We start from the raw sequence: 22,563 nt of genomic DNA, 5'->3' as shown, positions 1-22,563 counted from the left end.
GTATCCGTTTTGAATTAATAAGGATAAAATTGAAAAGTTGTAAAAGATTTAAATTTAAAATCGTAAATAAAATTTATTTACATTTAAAAATAATGTACAAATTTTTTTTCTATTTGATTTTCAATACTATCAAACACAAGTAAATTTAAATTATTTTAAATGACGTTAACTATCATGGTCCAAATTCGTCGTGAGTGGCGCTCAGTCTACTTACCCGGTGGGAGAATTATCTATCCCAAAATACCATTTTTAAATTTACACTTAGAAGCAATACCAGAACTGATCCATCAATAAAGATGTTCAAGTTTAAAACCAAAAACATAAGTACTACTTAATGTGGAACATTATACTTAAACAAAAACCATTCCTAGGACCCGTAAGTCATCCGCACCAAAACATCTAATATTGTCAAGAAGGGAGTGCAATCCTAAAACTAAAATGAAAAACATAAGTTTAGAAATAAAGTCTATGTCATCTAAGAAGAATTCATGGTACCCAAACTATGCTGCTCACCTTGAATCTAAAAGCAATCACTGGATTCACAAGTGAGGTCTCGTAGGAGCCGCTAGACTATATGCTGTACTCATAAAAGTAAGAGCAGGTGTAGTATCAATATACAAGAAAAAAATAGTGTACTGATATGGTCATTTGTCCAACCAAAATAAGAATATGAACACATAACCAAATTATATTACAATAAGTTAATACATGCTCAAAGCAATGAAAAACCAGAAAACTATGAAAACTAGAAAGTAACTAAGAAAGCAAGAGATAATAGGTAGATTGATGAAAAATAAGACATAAGAAGATGGAGTAATCAAGAACCATAGGATATATTAAACACTATAACTCATAATTACCTCCATCAACTAACACCTAATTCTTACGGTGATCAAGAGGGAATCAAACGCCCTTATAGCCACTCATTTCTAATCAATCCATCAACAAACTCTCACCAAAAACTCTAATAAGAGATTTATTCATCAATAATGAAAGAAAAACTAAGAAAAATAAGACATAGTTTGGGTATTTATACCCATGGGCCAATTATTAAAAACATGGTCCAAAAAATGACCTATTTTCAATAAAATAAAAAGTTCAGTTGCCAATGGAAACTTACCCATGCACATAGGCATTTACCCACGCTGGCTAGGGGTACAGATGCCACTAACTACTATCTGCGGGCATATGTGACTCACATGCGGGTAGATGTTCAATTAATGTGCCAATTGTCTCCTCTTTACTTTCCCTTGATCCCTCCAAGTCTTCTTGATCCTTTTTAGCTGCAATCACCAACAAGAAACACCCATTTAATGGTAGTAGAATTTCATCTAGAACCTCTTATTTCATGACCATTTCATGGAGTACTTAAAGCTCCCAGACTTGGCTTTTATTGAAAGGCTTTGAGTATATTTGGATTGTATCACCAACATACACTTAGAATAACAAATAAAAAATAATTAGTTCAAGATTTAAACTAGTAAGCCAACAAAATATCACCAAGTTACATTCAACCAAGCCAATTCATGACATGTAAACAATTATCTAGCAAAAAATCTATTCCTCGATTAACTCATGGAGATGTCAAACTCACCTAACCCTTGTGCATACATGCTATAGGTAAAACATTCACCCTCTAGCCATGAACCGCAGGGAAAAATTTCCATCCATGTACTAAAACCCTGACAGAAGTATCTGCCAACCTTGTTTCACCAATAATATGTGAGAACATTTCAAATTATTGAAACATTCCATATTTAGCTATGAGGTAGGTCGAAATCATGCAAAAAATAAAATCATTTACATGGACCACACCAAAACAACATGCAATAACAAGCCATACTACAAAGTAGTTAATATGTACATATAACACAAATTGGATTTAAACTGCAATACAATCACCCACCTAAAATAAAACTTTCACTAGTCCTCTATGCTAGAGCTTTGCCCCTCCATATAATTTCCACTTACTTTTGATCTAGAACATATATATAAAAACATAATTAATGAAATAACCTACTATGTGGGAGTTATAACTCACACCTAATCCCTAAGTTAAAGTTCATGATCATTTCCTTTCTTTCTAGGATTGTCTTACCGCAATTCCCCTAAAACTACCAATTCTATGTATAAATTAGTGAATTAAAAAAATGCAATAGTAAATTAGCTATTAATAATAAAAACCTATTGACTTATTACATTATTTTATTAGCTTAGAGTTCTCCTAGTTAAGCGTGGTTGTTTGTGTTGTTGTGTTGTGTTACTTGAGGATATGCAAACATTCTAAGTTGAGGGTGCTGATGTGTTATGATTTCATAGAACTTTTGACACTTAAAATGATGAAAATATGCAAGTTACTTAGGTCTTTTTTGTTAGACATGATGTGTTTTGTGTTATATTTTACAGGAAATTAGGTTTTTGAACTATTTTGTAGAAAAAGAGTGAGAGTAGAAGTTTTAGACCACTAAAGTGGGAACCTATGGACAGTATGTACTACCTATGGGGCGTAGATGCAAGAGTATGTATTAGAAAGTGAAGTCCAGAGGCTTAGAAGCATAGAAAAGAGTACCCTACTACTTACAGAAGGCACCTACGACTCGTAGGTGCCACATTCAATCCATAGGTGACAATGTAGGTTCCTGAGGATAAAAATATAGAGAGTTTTTAGGATATTTTGGAGAAGGGGAACCTACATGGGACCACCTATATTCCATAGGAGCCACCTACAGCCCGTAGGTGGCCCAGTAATTGGCTACCGACCTTGATTTTCCTCTTTCGTTCTGGAATTATTTTCTAGGGTTTCCTAGTATTCTATATATACGCTTTTGATGTTGTTAGTTAGTTTTTGCATTTTTGATACTTACAAACATATATTTGATTCTGAGATCTAATTTTGATCTTGGTGTTACCTTGTTCTAAATTTTTGTTGATAATTCAGTCAAAGACTTTGGGTTTTATTCGTTGATTATTATGTTATTGTTTAATGCTTTTAATTATGAATTTTATTGATTATTTCACAACAATGAACGGTTAAATCCCATATTTAGGGTTGTGGGAACACTGGCGGAATGTTAAGTAGGGGAAGTGTTAAATTGTTCTAAACTAATATTCTTGTATGTATTGTGGTTACCTTCAATTTAATAGATTTCATGGCGGTTGCAAACATTAAGATTTCACCTAGTATAACACTACTTACTTAACAAAAGGAGTAGAGATTAGAAAAAGATAATCACAATAGTAATTTGAAGATTAATTGTCGATCTAGGTAAATCAGTATCATTTACTTAAGACAATTATCTTTCATCTGATAACTTGAGACTTAAAAGGTAATAGTTAACTGAGATGTAGAATTATAACGCCCCAATTTTTGGAACCAGAATGCTACACGGTGCTCACGATCCTGAAGGACTATAAGCTAACCCATGACTGATATCTGTACTTGTATACTGCATAATATAACATAAAGATATGGAAAAATATGTACTAAAAGGCCATAAGGTTCAAATACAAAATAAGAACAATGTCTAAAGATAGTATAATAATACAAAAACAAATCCGAAGTAACTATCTGACATGCTATAGTCTGGAAAGCCTCTAACTGTCTGAATAAGGAGTTGATGGGATATGTCCCCAACTAACTCCATCTAGCAACTAAACTAAAATAGCAAATAAAGCAATAATCATATCATCCTCAAATAAGAAGGACTCACTGAAAACTCTGAACACTGGAATGCTACTGCTGATCAGGAGCTTGTACCTCTGAACTTATGGTGTAACATAAGAGAAAGCACTATAGCCCAAATATGCCAGTACGTCTAAATGTACTGAGTATACGAGTGAGGTAAGCTAAATGCAAAGGGTTATATGCATGAACAATACTGATTGATATGAATGTGAGAATATGTATATACGTAACTATAACTGAACTCAGGGAGATACTAACTACCAAGCCTGAATACTGACAACCTGAGTTTATTGGTACTGAGATACCGAATGACTGAGTTTACTGATATCGATATGTGAATCACTAATAAGTAAGGAACTGATACCAAAGGACTGAAACTATATTACTGATACATGAATGACTATTTCTGACAGTTCTGATTATGAAGAACTGGCTTGGTTAACAACATCTGCCAATCTAATTATAAAGAATAAATCTAATTGACTATATCTGACAGCCGTGAATATAAAGAGCTGATTTGTTTGACTGTATCTGACAGTCATGAATGTGAATAATGATAATATGAGTTTTGATAAATGATATAACTAATAGCATGAGTGACTGTATCTGATAGTCCTTAATATGGTGTAACTAGCTGAGTTCCATATTGAGGGGTGACTGTAGCTGCCAGTCCTGAATCTGAAGCACTATCTGAGTTCTTTTACTGAGACTGAGAATGAGACTGAAATAGAGACTGTGGGAGGTAATCATATAACCGATATGCCCCAAAACTGAACTGGTGGGATCTAATTTTTGCCCTGATTAGAAGGGCATCAATACCATGCCACGGGTAGAGACAACCTATAAGTAACCCTATTCTATTTTTAGGAGCTCATTCCGTCTGCCCTACTATCAGGTAAACTCAAAGGAGATGCATTAGCCCTATGGTAAGGGCTATCTCAACCTATGCAGGCTATGTAGTTACAGAATGCAAGAATTACTTCTAGGAATCACACCCTCTGACTGTAACAGGTAAGTCCCCATCCTCGGGTCCGCTCAATGCTGAATCTTACTCCCAACTAAATAGACACTGAATTGATTAACTGAATTAAAGTAATGCTAGTGGGATTGTTTAGCGGAGCTAAACTGAGTTTATTGGATTTCGATGACTGACAGAATATACTAAGTTCTGAGGGCTTATTAAGAGTACTGAAGTTACTGAGAGCACTAGAATTACTGAAGTTTCTGATATCACTGAGTACTGAGATCACTGAGATTTACTAAACTATTGAGATTTACTGAGGTTTCTGAGTTACTAAACTTTCCTGAGTCACATGACTGACTGATTTCTATGGAACATGGCTTGGCTGCGAGTATCGTGAAACATGATGTGGCTCTAGGCACACAACTATATTTTTTGGATACGAATACCCCTATGACTCGATGGAAGGAAACTGACAAACATGACTTTCTTGAATGCATGACCAACATCAACAATCCATAATATCATAACTTAGGGAATTTCATGAAGTACATGGTTATCATACATCTTTTACATAAGTAGGATCTTTGCAAGTAAGTATGGCATAATCTCATAAGACTAGTTCATGAACAATCCAACAACAATTACAAGCCACAATATCAACATGAAAGTCATTGGAACATAGGGGCATATCATGAGTCCTTCACTTAGTCACAATTTAGCTATATTGCATGATTTCTAGTTCCTTAGGCATTTTATCAAATACCTTGCATGTACTTTTTTAAGGCTTAGGTATATTTATCAATTCGACCATCTTAATCCATCCAAAATTTATGGGTTTCAACTAACCTATTCACATGCTTCATGAAAACACATCAGATACAACCTTGAATCCAAACAACAATCATCAACATGAATATAGCCATAATACGACAAGGAAATCAAAATTTATAATTCAAAAGCTGATTCTTGAGTTCCATGGATGAAAAGGACCCATGGATGAACACTACACATATCTTAGATTAAGAATTCGTGAAGATTGACGGCAAAATTTCCTTGAAATAGACTCTTCTATGAAAACCCTAGGGCTTGTTCTTTAGAGTTTTGATCTTGAGAGAAAACCCTAATCTTGTGGTTGAGAGTGTATGAGAGCTTTTTGAGATGTTTAACTAAAGAGAATGGAAGATAATACGCTCCTTGAGGGTTATAAGTCATGGGAAGTAAAGGAAAAATACCAAAATACCCTTACTAAAATGTCCATCAATTGTTGGGAAAAATAGCTGACGATATTCGTGACAAGTCGTCAAGTTGGTGATAGGCCATCACGAATTATCGTCACAAAAGGTTGAAATTTTGAGTTTATGGTTAAGGTTAACAACATTGGTGATAGGCCATCACGGGTGTGATGGATTGTCACAAAATGTCATCACTAGGGTCAGAAATCTACCCAGGTCTGACGACATTGGTGATAGGCCATCACGGGCATGACGGCTTGTCACAATTGTCGTCACCAGTTTCCCAACCAGACATGCTGGGGTAAAATGGGTATAACTCTTTCCTTCAATATCAAATTTAGGCAAAATTAGTATTGTTGGAAAGATAATTCAAAGAGATTTAATTTGATATATGTTAAGCCACCCAGTTCGTCATATACAATGAGTTATGGTCGATTGAAGTTGACCCAACTTTCAACACTCACTAAAACTTGAACGATAGGAAATCTTTCAACTTGTACTTGAGTTAGGGGACCTATTTGATCTTAATTCATGATCAAATAGATTCCCACACTACATAATTGATTAACACACTAAATTTACATAGGATTCGAGGCTTTTGAAATGTCTACGTATAGGAATGACAGATTTTTATCCTAGTCCCTAATGTGGGGTATTACAATATCTCCCCCTTGGAAACATTCATCCTCGAATGAGACTGGCTGAGATTAGAGAAAAGACAACTGACATGGATATAGAGTGTGAATTACTTATCATGATTTTATGGTTGACATGATTGATAAGATGAATATATCATACTGAACATGCATATCTGATGCATGCATAACTGATTCATAAGTACATGAGGGAGAGTACTGATAAGCTGATCATGCATATCTCATGCACGAATATATGACTGAACTGGCTCATGAACATGTAATGAATATGCAATGGTAAAGATACCAAGTTCAAATTGGGAACTGAGCATGGAACTGAACACTATATTTGTACTGAATACTTAACATGAAGCTGAATAAGCTTAAAGAGGGCTGTTACCTTCAACGAAAATGCTAATAAATCCTGAAGATCGTTTACTAAACATGCATGAGTGAAAACATGAGAACATAACAGAATTTGGAATGTGATACATGAACTAAATGAGACATTGAGTACACAGCTTATGACTGAGATTGGATATAGAGGACCACTTATGAGTATCCCTACTCCAGACTAGATTTATCACGTAAAGAAAGAATAGGGAGCTTATGTTATGAAAGCTCGGGGGATCATTGCATATCTCCCCCTTGGGACACTAGGTCCTTCAAAGAATGCTGACTTGGCTGAGACACTGAGGTAAAACTGAGGTGATGCTCAAGGCACCCAGGAACTGAGTTGTGACTGAATATCTGGAATTTGTGACTGAGACATGATACATGAACTAAATTGAGCTTGCATATACTAGTAAAATCTATCTTGGAGATGGTTACATCCTTGCGATGTCTATTAGTATGGTTGGATGGGAAGATGGGAGAACAACCCCTACCAAATTAACTGCATATCTGCTAAACTAGCTTGACTGACTAATTTATGCTAATAACTGAACACTGGGCATGTAAGACTAAACTAAACTTAGTCGGAATAACTGAACTGGGACTATAGAATATTGTACATAGGAGGTAAGGATTAACTGAGAACCATGAGGTAACTAAGCATGGATTCATGGAGACTGTATTACTTGAAAATGAAGTTCCATGCATGAAATATGATTCTGAAAGATTTAGTAAACTAAGGTACTAAAAAATAAGAGAAAAAATGATAGTTGCATACCATGGCATAGCGAATCTGAGATTGAATTGAGTTTTAGGATCTGATTACTAAATTGGGACAGAATGCAGGGTTCGGTTAACTAAATTTTTGAAATTGATGTTTTGATAGACAATCAGGTACTTAGTTTAGAGACTAAATAGAATACTAATTACAGAGTGCTAAATACTAGAAATAGAATGTCAACATCATGAATTTATCACAAGATCTAAATTAAGAATTTTTGGGACATGTTCTGAATTTATATGATCGTTAGGACCGTAGAATAGATTGCAGGAACTAAGCATACTATAAAGATTGGCATGATTACATGAGTCATGGGCTGCATGACTTAAGTTTTGGAGTTTTTATGTTCATGAGATATGATTCGTAACACTTAATGAGTTTGGAACACCTCACACTGGAAACTGAAAGCGTATGCTATACTTAGGGGAAAATGTATGAATATTGACCGTATTCATGGAACTGAGATATGAAGCATGCATGGGAAACATGATAAACAATACATAAAAGAAAATAAGGATACCATATCTACTAATTTGGCAGTACTAATAGAATTTTGAAGGCCTGACTTTTTGAGTTTTCATAACCGAACAGTCCCTGTATACCTATCGGGATATGGTAGACTGACCTACTGGGTATAGACTAGGTAAGGTCCTGTCAATATTTGGTCTGACCTTAAGTTTGACTGTTATGCAAAGAGTTTTAAAAGAAAAGGGGCACAAGGGTAATGCAAAACATAAGCATGTGAATGAGAGATCTGAAACATACCAGTGACTGTATCAGGAGAAGTTTCCTAATCTTGTCAGGACTGAGGATCATGGAGTCTCTTTGGGAGTTTCCCACTGATAGCACTGGAAGTGGTATCCTGCCGATTTGGGCGACCGGGCTAAACTGAAGGACGATCGTGCTGACCTCGTGGAACGGGTATAGGACAATCTCAAACTTTATGACCTAACTCACCATATACGAAACATACATTACTATCGGATCTACACACACCCTTATGATGCTTACCACAAGTCTAAAAAAGGGGATGGGTAGAGACTCAGAGCTCACTTCCCTCTGACCTCGGCTGAGAAGGACTGTAACTACCTGTTCTATCCTTCTTATTTTCTCTGTCTTTCTTTTTAAGCTTATGCTCCTCAATCTTTTAAGCATAGACCATTAACCTAGACAAGTCCATATCACTAATCAACATTGTAGTTCATCACTCCTTAACCACTCTACCTGATATCCCAGATAAAAACTTATTCATTCTAGAACTACTCTCTACCACTACATGGGGAGCATACTTGGCCAACTGGGTGAACATAAGGAAGTATTCTTTCACGCTCATTGTACCCTACCTGAGATTGATGAACTCTAACACTTTGGACTCCTTCTGCTTTATGGGAAAGAAACTATCTAAGAAAGCTGTAGCGACCTCTTCCCACTCTATGGGCTCTGTATATATACCCCTGTCTACCTTTCACTATTTAAACCACATATGGGCTACATCTTGTAGCTGATAGGCAGCTAACTCTATACTCTCACTGGAAGTCACTCCCATGATGTCTGTGACTTTCTAAACTTGATTGAGGAACTCCTGTGGATTCTCTTTAGACTTAGAACCGATAAATAGAGGAGGATTCATTTGGGTGAAATCTCAAATCCTAGATGCAGCCACATTGGCTTCTGGGTCGGCCAAAATAATGGATGGCCGTTTGTTCCGAGCTACAACTAAACTGGATAGAGTAGTGAATGAAGTCCTGAATTCTGCATGAGGAATATGTTCGTTCGAGGAATCTGCTTGGACGGGCTGAGGTGCTGACTGATTTTTAGTTCTTCTTTTACTAGTCCTTTCTGAAGACATGTTCTGTAAACAGAAGGAAGAAGCGAATTAGATTGAGATTTTAATTAGAGATTTTGCTCACTGGCATGACATGAATACTGAAAGAAGGGAAACTATTCCTAAAACATCTCATAGCCTCCTGCACATAAGTGTGGCGCACAATACACGTATGTACAAGACTCTACTAGATGCGACTTTCAGACTTTCTAGGACTTTAATGAACCTTAGGGCTCTGATGCCAAGTTTGTAATGCCCTAATTTTCTGAACCAAAATGCTACACGGTGCTCATGACCCCGAAGGACCACAAGCTAACCCATGACTGATATCTATACCTGTATACTGCATAATATAACATGAAGATACGGAAAAATATATACTGAAAGGCCATAAGGTTCGAATCCAAAATAAGAACAATGTCTGAAGATGGTATAATAATATCAAAACAAATCTGAAGTAACTGTCTGACATGCTATAGTCTGGAAAGCCTCTAACTGTCTGAATAAGGAGTTGATGGGATATGTCCCCAACTAACTTCATCTAGCAACTGAAATAAAATAGCAAATAAAGCAATAGTCATATCATCCTCGAATGAGAAGGACTCACTGCAAACTCTGAACACTGGAATGCTACTGCTGATATGGAGCTCGTGCCTATGAACCTATAATGTAATATAACAGAAAGCACCATAGCACAAATGTGTCAGTACGTCTAAATGTACTGAGTATACGAGTGAGGTAAGCTAAATACAAAAGGTTATTTGCATGAACAATACTGATTGATATGAACTTGAGAATACGTACATACGTAACTATAACTGAACTTGTAGAGATACTGACTACCGAGACTGAAAACTGACAACTTGAGTTTACTGGTACTGAGATACCAAATGATTTAGTTTACTGATACCAATATGTGAATTAATAATAAGTGAGGAACTGATACTGAAAGACTAAAACTATATTACTGATACATGAATGACTATTTTTGACAGTTTTAATTATGAAGAACTGGCTTGGTTGACTACATCTGGCAGTCTAATTATAAAGAATAAATCTAATTGACTATATATGACAACCATGAATATGAAGAGCTAATATGTTTGACTGTATCTGACAGTCATGAATGTGAATAATGATAATATAAGTTCTGATAAATGATATAACTGATAGCATAGGTGACTGTATCTGACAGTCCTGAATATGGTGGAACTAGCTCAGTTTTGTATTGAGGGGTGACTATAGCTAATAGTCCTGAATTTGAAGAACTATCAGAGTTCTTTTATTGTGACTGAGAATGAGACTAAAACTAAGACTGTGGGAGGTAATCATCTAACTGACATACCCCGAAATTGAACTGGTGAGGTCTAATTTTTGCCCTGATTGGAAGACCGTCAATACCATGCCACAGGTAGAGACAACATGTGAGTAACCCTATTCTTTTTTGGGAGCTCATTCCATCTACCCTACTATTAGGTAAACTCAAAGGAGATGGATTAGCCCTATGGGTAGGGACATATCAACCTACACTGGCTACATAGTTCTGGAATGCAAGGATTGCTTCTAGGAATCACACCCTCTGACTGTAGCAGGTGAGTCCTCATCCTCGGGTCCGCTCAGTGCTGAATCCTACTCCCAACTAAATAGACACTAAACTGATTAACTGAAATGAACTAATGCTAGTGGGATTGTTTAGCAAAGCTAAACTAAGTTTATTGGATTCCGATGACTAACAGAATGTACTAAGTTCTGAGGGCTGATTGAGAGTACTGAAGTTACTAAGAGCACTAGAATTTCTGAAGTTTCCGATATCACTGAGTACTAAGATCATTAAGATTTACAGAACTATTAAGACACTGAGGTTTCTGAGTTACTAAACTTTCTGGAGTTCTATAGAACATGCTTGGCTGCGTGTATCGTGAAACATGACATAGATCTAGGTACACAACTATATTTTTTGAGTACGAATACCCCATGGACTCGATGGAAGGAAACTGCCAAACAAGACTTTCTTGAATGCATGACCAACATCAACAATCCATAATATCATAACTTAGGGAATTTCATGAAGTACATAGTTATCATACATCTTTTACATAAGTAGGATTTTTGCAAGTATGGTATAATCTCATAAGACTAGTTCATGAACAATCCAACAACATTTACAAGCCATAATATCAAAATGAAAGTCATTGGAACATAGGGGAATATCATGAATCCTTCACTTTGTCATATTTAGCTATATTGCATGATTTCTAGTTCCCTAGGCATTTTATCAAACACCTTGCATGCACTCTTTTAAGGCATAGGTATATTTATCAATTCGACCATCTTAATCCATCCAAAATTTATAGGTTTCAACTAACCTATTCACATGCTTCATGAAAACACATCAAGATACAACCTTGAATCCAAAAAACAATCATCAACATGAATATAGTCATAATACGACTAGAAAATCACAATTTATAATTTAAAACATGATCTTGAGCTCCATGGATGAAAGGGACCCATGGATGAACACTACGCATACTTTAGATTAAGAATTCGTGAAGATTGACGGTGAAATTTCCTTGATATAGACTCTTCTATGAAAACCCTAGGGCTTGTTCTTGAGAGTTTTGATCTTGAGAGGAAACCCTAATCTTGTGGTTGAGAGTGTATGAGAGAGATTTTTGAGATGTTTAACTAAAGAGAATGGAAGATAATACCCTCCCTGAGGGTTATAAGTCATGGGAAGTGAAGGAAAAAGATGGAAATACCCTTACTAAAATGTTCCTCAATTGCTGAAAAAAATAGCTGACGACATTCGTGACAAGCCATCAAGTTGGTGATAGGCCGTCACGAATTGTCATCACAAAATGGTGAAATTTTGAGTTTCTAGTTAAGGTTGATTACATTGGTGATAGTCCATCACAGGCGTGATGGATTCTCACAAAATGTCCTCACCAGGGTCAGAAATCTGCCCAGGTCTGACGACATTGGTGATAGGCCATCACGGGTGTGACGATTTGTCACAAATGTCATCACTAGTTTCCCAGCTTGACATGCTGGAGTAAAATGGGCATAACTCTTTGCTCCGATATTGGATTTAGGAGAAATTGCTATTGTTGGAAAGATAATTCAAAGATATTTTATTTGATATATAGTAAGCCACCCAGTTCATCATATAAAATAAGTTATAGTTGATTGAAGTTGACCCAAGTTTTGATGCTCACTAAAACTTGAACGATAGGAAAACTTTCAACTTGTACTTGAGTTAGGGGACCTATAGGAATGACCAATTTTCATCCTAGTCCGAAATGTGGGGTATTACAAGAATAAGGTTTAGTATTGAGACATCTTGAAACTCAAAACGCAAATGGTGAAATCTATCAATGAGTCCATAAGACAGTTGATGGTACATAACTTATCAGATTCTATATGCAAGATATCAAGTTGGTTTAATAAAGCACGATAAACCTATTGAGTTGAGAAGCTAGGGAGAACACAGTTCTAGTGTTTATCTCTGATTGATTACAACTACAGTTGAGTTTTGTTGTTGTTATTTCTTACAACTATAACCCCCTCCAAATTACTTTCTATATTTCCCATTTATTCTAAAATATGAGAGATGTGATTCCACGCATTCCCTTGGGATTCAACCCCAACCTTGTTGGGTCACTTAATTTTTCTTCGACCACTTTAGCCTTATTTGGAGGCATAGATTTAGGTGACATTAACCCACATAACTCAATTGATGGGAGAAACATCTGCCCCCAAATACTATTTTAAATCAACACATAGAAGAAATACCAAAACTAAAGCATCAATAAAGGTATTCAAGTTTAAAACCAAAAACATAAGTACAACTAAATGTGGAACACTGTACTTAAATAAAAACCATCCCTAGGGACCAAAAGTCATTTGTACCAAAATATCTAAGATTATCAACAAGGGTATGCAAACCTAAATCTAAAATGAAAAGCATAAGTCAAGAAATAAAGACTATGTCATTCAAGAAGGATTCATGATAGCCCAAAGCATGCTGCTTACCCTTGAATCCAAAATCAACTACTGGAATCTTAAGTGATCTCTCATAATAGGCAATAAAATATGTGTTGCACTTACAAAAGTAGGAGCAGGTGTAGTATCATCACATAAGAAAACAATAGTGTATTAGTAGTGTCATTTAGGTAATCCAAGATGAGAATATGAACACAAACAAATTCTAGTACAATAAGGTAATCCATGCTCAAAACAACATACTCTTAGCAAGAAAACAATAAAAAATCAGTTTAATATTTAAACTTGCAAGTGAACAAAATATCACCAAGTCACGTTCAGCCAAGCCAAGTTAAGACATATAAACAATTATCAAGCATAAAATATATTTCTCGATTAAATCATAGGACTATCAAATTCACCTGACCCTTGTACATTGTCACGACCCAATTTCATAGGTCATGATTGCACCTACTATAACCCACCAGTATGTAACCTAACATATTGTCTAGAATAGCTATTAACGAACTATCAAAAGAAATAAGAAATCAGAGGAAAGGAATCTAATGAAAAGACTAATAAGAATATGAAATCCCCAAAATCTGGTGAAGTCATTACAAGATATTCTAATACAATAGGAGTACAAGTGTAATATGAAATAAATACATATACAAAGATGTATAAGGTTACAAAATAGAGATCAATCTAATAATAAGAGTGAAAGCAGGAATACTCCAAACATCAGAAGCTCACCCCAAATCTCTGATCCATGTCTGCTATACACAATTCACACTTCAATAACAAAAACTCGTACTATGATCCATAGGCTGGAAGTGTAGTATTAGTACCAAACACGTGGTACTCAGCAGGCATCAGGAAACTAAGCTCCAAAGATAATGTAAGCATAAATAACATACAGAGAAAGAATTTAAACTACAAACAACTATCATATAAACAAAACATAAAAATGCAATGGTGGCATAAGGATAAACTATACTGTTCTATCAATAACTAGGGACTAAGGTGTAATACCATGTATCACTAGCCAATATATAGATAAATAGTAAAATAAGAATATATAGTAGTAATATAAGTCTAAATGATACATATACAAAATGAACATATAAGAAAGGAGAAGGATATATGGTAATACCATATACACACACATACACACACACACATATATATATATATATATGCATAGAAAGGACTAACTCAAAGGTAATAACCTAAGAGAGATAACCTATATCTCAAGGAACCCTAACCAAGTAGGAAAGCTAATACTAGAATAATCAAAGCCTCTAAATTAAGTGCTAAAAATGAGGTAAACTATCAGTAAAATAATTTACCAACATAAAGAGAAGGAATTAGAAACATACTAACAATCTTTGGTACCAATCCATAACTATCCTACCACAGACTAAACATAATGATCAATAATAAAGTAACTAACTATTCCAGACAAAAAATAACCCCCACAAGCCTAAAAGGTCTGAGAAAGTCATCAACAAGCAACAATCATAGCTTATACCTATACAACCCATGTAATACCGATAGATACAGGCATCAAACAATTATATTGGTGATTGTTAATTCTATGAATGAATTAATGTATACAAGATAAATTAGAAATAACAAGTCCAATCCAAGTGTCATAACAAAACAAGTGTATACACCTTCTTCATCTTAGTAACTCATAAAGGTAGGGCCTACGATGACCATCCTTATCCGGCATTGTATCTCATGGACCAAGGGGCCATAGAGGACTCGGGATATCCATATACAATGTCTTATCCCGTAACAGGACTTCTAGTAACAATTAGAATAAATCTACTCCATCTAGTATAGGAGAGATATGTAAGTATAATAATTTCCTGGACTTGAACTGTGATAAAAGAGTGTAAATCTATAACTCCATTGCCAAAGATCAAGTTCGAGACTAAATCAATATAATAGTATAGATAGGCTCAAATTCTCCACCGACCAATGTAATTAGTAGTGGTAAAAGAGTGGATTAATAATGGACCATAATCAACCTCGGTCTTATTTTTCAAAGTAGCATATTTAATTTTAAAAGTTCATAATTTTTTAAATAAGTTGGTACAATTTCCTTTGTAAAAGAATCCATTTTAAAAGTGAAATGTGAGAATAGTTCCCATTTTAGAAAAAAGTAGTAAAATTAAGGTTTAATCGGAAGAGTACTACTAAATTATCATAAATGGGCCTAAAAGTGTGCATGTCATCACTAGAATCAAAGCACTATAACCATAATCTCCTAAGCATCTATAAACCAAAACCTCATCTTTAAGGGTATAATATTCACCTAGAGTCCAACTGATATCATAACCACGACCTTGGTCCCATCCCAACAATGCATGACTAATATCATAGAGCCTTATAAATTGGGAAACTACAATAATCAAGGGCATAAAATAACTACAAGGGTCTAATTGAAGAAATACCACCCAGTTTACTAAGTCAAACAAAAAGTCTTATACTAAAGAATCGTTAACATCAATTATGGCTAACATGTCTATAATTAAGGATAATATGGTTCTGTGGACATAACAGACATCTTATGCTAAGTTTGGGTCACATTTATATCCCAAATTCCTTAAATAGGTTAAATTATGATGTACTAGTCATAATACCATCCTATAATCCCTACCCAGCATACAATATATACATAACACCATCTCATAGAGAAAAGTAAACCAAAGCCTACCTTGATGCCAAATTGTAATTTCAAATCATCCACAAATTACTTGTCTTTGCTCCATGATCAAAAATAAAGTTGCGCTATCAAAACAATAATCTATTCATTAATAGGAGTAAAGGATATTGATATTCAATATAAAAATCTAGGCCTGAAATTAATGGAAAAATAGGCCCATTGGGCCCACTAATGGAATCCAAACATTGAATCCACCACAAGGTCCATAAAGGACAAGAATTACATTCTCAAGAGTTAGGAACAATTGGACTACACATCGAGGCTAAAATTAGCCTGAAAATTTAAGGATTTCAAAATTATGTCTTAAGAATTTATCAATGTAATGACTCTTTAGGTCATTTTCCATATTTCTACTTATTTCTGCCGTTATAGCTTTTTCATAGTTTTCCCAAGTCATTTATGACTTATTGAATTTGATAAATTAGTTCCCCAGTAGTGTAATACCCCGCAAAATCCTCTTCCAGTCTGAGCCTTAGAGCGTATTCAGTAAAGCTAAAATTCAAGTCTAAAAGTTTTAAAAATATCTTTCTATGTATGGAATACTTTAAATTGTATGGAATTTCCCTAACTTATACTTTTTTCCATGTAGAGAATTGAATAAGCTTTCCATCGATACAAAATTCATCTAAATCAGACACTCGGGTGAAGAGTTAGAGTCATTTTAGTGTGACAGTGTGCCACCTGGCACCTTAGCGCATCGCGGAGCTAGCCAAATTGGCAATTGTCAAAATCTAGTGAACCTCCATGATTCCACCGTGTCATGCCATCGCGCAGTTTCCCAATTGTCCAATTTCTAGTAAACTGGCATGATTATGACACGTCGCGCCAGCATGTAAAATTAGGATTTTTCAATTTAAATCCAAGGGATTTTTAGTCTGTTCCCCTTATCCCCAACCTCTATAAATACCCGGTTAAGGGATTTTAGCCTTATTTTCTCTCTTTCCATCAAGAACTAGGGTTTCCAAAAATTCAAATCCTCTTTTCTTCTTCAACAAAGATCAAGAAATATCTAGAAAAATCAAGAAATTTTTTGAAGGCTTTCAAGAAAAGAGTTTCCCCAAGGTATGTAGATGTTGATTCTTGGATCCCGTTAATCTAAGAAGCTCAAGAACCTTATTTTAAAATATAAAGATTTTATGTTTGTAAGATTCCATGATTTGTATAAGTTGAAATTGATGTTACATGTGTTGTTGAGTTTTGATTCATGTTTGTTTATAAGATTCATGAGGTTTAGCCCTAGTTGGGGGAAATCCATGTGATATTTGTGATGTGTTCATGTCAAATGGGTTTAGAAATGGTTGAATAAGCAAAGCATATTCCCCATAGGTTTGATAAAAGATTAGGGGATGTATATGGGCCATTGTAGTATGTTGAAGATGAAACCCCAAATTTGTGAGCTAGTCTATGCATGCCTAATGTTTAATAAAATGCCCAAGTGAAGGAATTATTCCATAGTAGTAGGAAATCCCCAAAAAGTGTGAATCCGTGCATGTGTAGTATTCTGTTGAAGGACCTTAATGAACAAGTGGAGATGTGATAGTAGTAAATTCCCCAATTACGTGCTCTTTGATACATGCAAAGCCTTTAGTACATGCCAAGTGCTTGACGAGTGAGTAGTGACATGTTAGTGTTGAGTAGCTCCTAAATCAAGTGATATCCAAACACATGTCAAGACTTATATAGGTATGAAATAGTTGAGGTAAAACCTTGTTGAATTGAGTAGGATTTAGTAATATGTTTCCCCTATGTTATTATATGATTATGGTTCCGAAATGCTTAAAGTGACCCCTTGGTGACTGTGATGATGAATATATGTTTGTGATCCTTAAATGCTTGATGTGATATCTTAATGATTATGAGGATGAATGTATGTTATGATTCCTAATTGCATGAAGATATGCCTTAGTGATTGTGATTATGACAATGAATGAATGATTGTGATGACTATGGTGAATGAATGGTTGTGATGATGAAGGAATAATTATGCTTTATTTTTATGTTATCGAGTCCTGGGGGAATTTATACCCAACAATTTAGCTGCTTTCTAGAGCCTGTGTCAATTTCACGATAAATCCAGTCGAGCCATGATTCTCTGAATTCAGTGAACTATAGAACTCTGTATCCTTAGACAGTTGCAGAACTTAAGAAAGCTTATAAATCTCAGTTATCTCTGTAATCTCCATATCACTAGTAAGCTAGCCTTAGTCTTGTAATCAGCTTAGATCCAATAGTATTCAAGTGTTAAATCTAATATCAGAAGTAATTCAAATAATCTAGTCAAGCTCTGTATCATCAGTTAGATACCACAATTCAATACCATGTCCGTTAGATACGGAACTATGAGATATCAGTGTGACTCAGTCAGATATTTGAGAAACATGCTCAGTATTAGATTCAATTTAGTTTGTGTTCAGTTAAGATTTTAGTTCAGAGTCTTTCAGTTGGGAGTAGAAACTAGCACCGAGCGAGGAAAAGGATGGCGACTCTTCCCGTTAATGAGAGAGGTTAGAGTTGCTAGTAGTAATCCCTGACCTCCAGAACTTCGTAGACTGCATGGGATACCGGAGTCATCATCAGAAAAGGCTGTCATATCTAGAGAGAGAGTATTTGACTATTATATTGGCTTAGGTTGACTTCCTATTAAGGGTCATCTGTTAGAGAGAAATGACCAGAGAAAGGTCTTTACCCGTGGCATGGTATTGACACCCTTATAGCTGGGGTTACAGGTTGGACCCCACCTGTGGTAGGTTGGAGAATGTCAGTTAAGTAACTACTTCCCACAGTTTTAGTCTCAGTTTTAATATCAATCTTCAGTTCAGAAATCAGGACTATCAGGTACAGTTATTTACCTTTATGAGAAACTTAGATAGTTCCATTGATCCATGGACCATCCCATCAGATAGGCTTGGTCTCACATACTGTTATTTCATATCATATTCAAAGATATACCGCTAGATAGGCTTGATTCACAGTCTCAGATTCTATTAAGTATCCTTGTTATCAGATTCAGATATATTCATATTTCTTATCATTGATAACAGTTTCTAAAATCATCCATTAGAAAGGTTGATCTCTAATCTTGTCAGTCGAAAGTAGTAAAGCTCATAATTTAGTCCTTGATATATCATATCTAGATTCTCAGTTATCTGTATCAGATGAGTCAGTATCAGTATCTCAGTATCAGTAATAAGTTCAGTCTGTGGTAAAGTGGTATGTAAGTTTCAGTATTCAGAGTTGTGATGATTGTGATTATGGTCTGTGCATTCATATATGTGTTCTCATGTGATATTTTCATGATCATTCAGTTTAAATATTATGCATACATGAGCCCTTGTATTTAACCTTACCCCGTCTACATACTCAGTATATCCCTGTACTGACGCATTTGTGCTATGGTGTTTTATTTGACACCATAGGATCAGAGGCACAGAACTCAAACTTTCCTTAGCAGTTCAGTCCCATTCAGTAGCAGTAGCAGTAAGTCCTCTTCTTTTGAGGATGAATCTTAGTTTACTATTATTGCTTTAGACTTTGTTTATTTTTAGTTGATGGAGTTAGTTGGGGACTTGTCCCATCAACTCCATAGTTCAGGCAGTTTAGAGGCTTTTAAGATGAATGTATTAGTATTTAGTTTTTTTGTTTTGAGTAATTCATAGATGTGTTGAACCTTATGGATAGCTTCCACATTTATTTCAGATATTATGTAGTGTTCAGGTACAGATATCAAAAACGGGTTAGCTTATGGTCCTTCGGAGTCATAAGCACCGTGTGATATCTCAAGATGAGATCTTGGGTCGTTACAAACTAGGTATCAGAGCCTATAGTTCAAGAGTGTCCTAGGGAGTCTGAAAAGCTGCATTTAGTAGAGTCTTGTACATGGGTGTGTTACGCGCCACATTTATGTACAAGAGGCTACAAGATGTCCTTAGGAGCAATTTTCCTTCTTTTAGTGTTTATGTCGTGCGAGTGAGCATGAGATCAAGTTGATCCTCAGTTTAATCTACTTTTTTCTTTCTATTAAATAGTATGCCTACTTACAGAGATTTTGTCCATGGGGTTGATGACCAGCCCCCTCAGCCAATAGATCCTGAGAATGAGAGTGTGTCATATACAGAGTTTCAGGCAGCTTTTTAGGTGCTAGCCCAAGATATGGATAATGTTTAGAGTAATCATCAGCTTGTAGTCCCACCTCAACATTATAGAAATTCTTTCACATCCAGGGTTAGAATTTCATGAAAATGAACCCGCCATAATTCTTTGGGTCAGTGGTAAGTAAAGACCCGTAGATTTATCTTGAAGAGGTAAAGAAGATCACTTGGATTATACATGTTTCTGAGAAGGAGAGTATCGATTTAGCATCCTATATATTAAAGGATATTGCTCATGATTGGGTAGTAATGTGGGAGAAGAGTAGAGGGGAGAATGCAGCTTCTATGACTTGGTCAGAGTTTCAGAGTACCTTTCTATATAGATTCTTTCTAATAGAGATGAGAGAGGCTAAGGTAGAAGAGGTCATGAACCTAAGTCAAGGTTCCATGACCGTGAAAGAGTATTATCTTAAGTTTAACTAATTAGCTAAGTATGCTCCCAGCCTAGTAGCTGACCCTAGAGCGAGTATGAGTAAGTTTTTGCCTGGGGTATCGAGTTATGTGTTGAAAGAGTATAGAGATTCTATGCTCAATAGAGATATGGATCTTTCTAGGCTAATGATTCATGCGCAATAGATGAGGCAGATAAGATGAAGGAGAGAGAGAGAGTGAGAAAGAAAGCCAAGACAAGTAGTTGTGGTTTCTCTCAGGCAGGGTACTAGAGTGGTAGTCATTCTTGGCATGGTCGGAGATTTTCTTAGCCCCAGCTCCATCTTTAGATAGTGTACCACACCTTTATTTGGGGGTGTCAGATCTGAGGAAGCACCAAGCTCTAAAGCATAGAATAGTGCTAGTGGTGTTCATGCCCATCCGCGTTGTGGAGAGTGTGGCAAGTGCCACCAAGGTGTGTGTAGAGACGATAGTGATATGTGATTTAGGTGTGGTAAGCCAGGCCATAGAATGCGATAATGTAGAGTGCCAACTCAAAGAGGTAGACTTCATGCGCTTCAAGTTCTCCTTGATCGGGAAGGATTCCCTGAAATAGACCCGGGTATGTTCTGAGCCCTTCATCCTTGTGATATGCATTATTAGATCCGTTGATCCTACTTCAATCTTATATTCTAGCATGAGTCATGCATGAGTTTCAGATCTCAGTCGGTCAATTGTGACCTTGACTGTAGGTGCCCCGTACACCGCCGCAGTATTTTAGCAAAGTATGTTTAGAGGGATATAGAGTCTCAAGGGGGAGATACCATATAGTATTATGATTTTTGCATGTCCTTAGGCTCATTTAGATGCTTGTTCAGATCTTCTTTATGAAGTTAGCATCAGTTGCAATTGCATTGTCAGTCGTGCTTTCGAAAGTCATCTCAGCCAGACATTCATGCATTAGATATGCACTTTCAGTAGAAATAAGTTCAGCATGTCAGCATGTATTTAGTCATTTATTCATGAGATCAACTCAGTTATGAGTCCATGCATTAGACATGCATGAGTGTTATGAGAACCTAGCTATGGGAAGATTCAGTCGAGTATTTCATGCATCAAATGTATGTGTCCAGTGTAAGAACTCAGTATGTCAGTCATTCCAGTTGCACAGTCCTGTTCTGGGATGTTTCCATTTCTTGAGTAAGTTTTGTTGATATGCATTCTCCATCTATCAAGCGACATTCGAGGATAAATGTTCCCAAGGGGAGATAATATAATACCCTGCAAAATCCTCTTCCAATCTGAGCCTTAGAGCGTATTCAGTAAGGCAGAAATTCGAGTCTAAAAGTTTTAGAAATATCTTCCTAATTATGAAATACTTTGAATCATGTGGAATTTCCCTAATTTCTAATTCTTGCCATGTAGAGCATTGAATAAGCTTTTCATTGATACAAAATTTGCCCAAATCGGACACTCGGGTGAAGAGTTAGAGCCATTTTAGTGTGATAGTGTGCCACCTGGCACCTTAGCACATCGTGGAGCCAGCCAAAATGGCAATTGTCAAAATCCAGTGAACCTCCACGATTCCACGGCGTGGCGGTATAGTTTTAGTTCCCAACAAAGATGGCAATATGATTTCCACCACATCGTGCCGTCGTGTAGTTTCCGAATTGTCCATTTTCCAGTGAATTGGCGCGATTATGGTGCGTCCGCCTGCATGTAAAATCAGGATTTTTCAGTTTAAATCCAAGGACTTTTTGGTCTTTTCCCCTTAGCCCCAACCTCTATAAATACCCGGTTAAGGGAATTTAGC

This window comes from Capsicum annuum, chromosome 12 (genome assembly GCF_002878395.1).
Source record: "Capsicum annuum cultivar UCD-10X-F1 chromosome 12, UCD10Xv1.1, whole genome shotgun sequence".
In the NCBI taxonomy this organism is placed as follows: Eukaryota; Viridiplantae; Streptophyta; class Magnoliopsida; order Solanales; family Solanaceae; genus Capsicum; species Capsicum annuum.
This window is presented reverse-complemented; position numbering follows the sequence as displayed.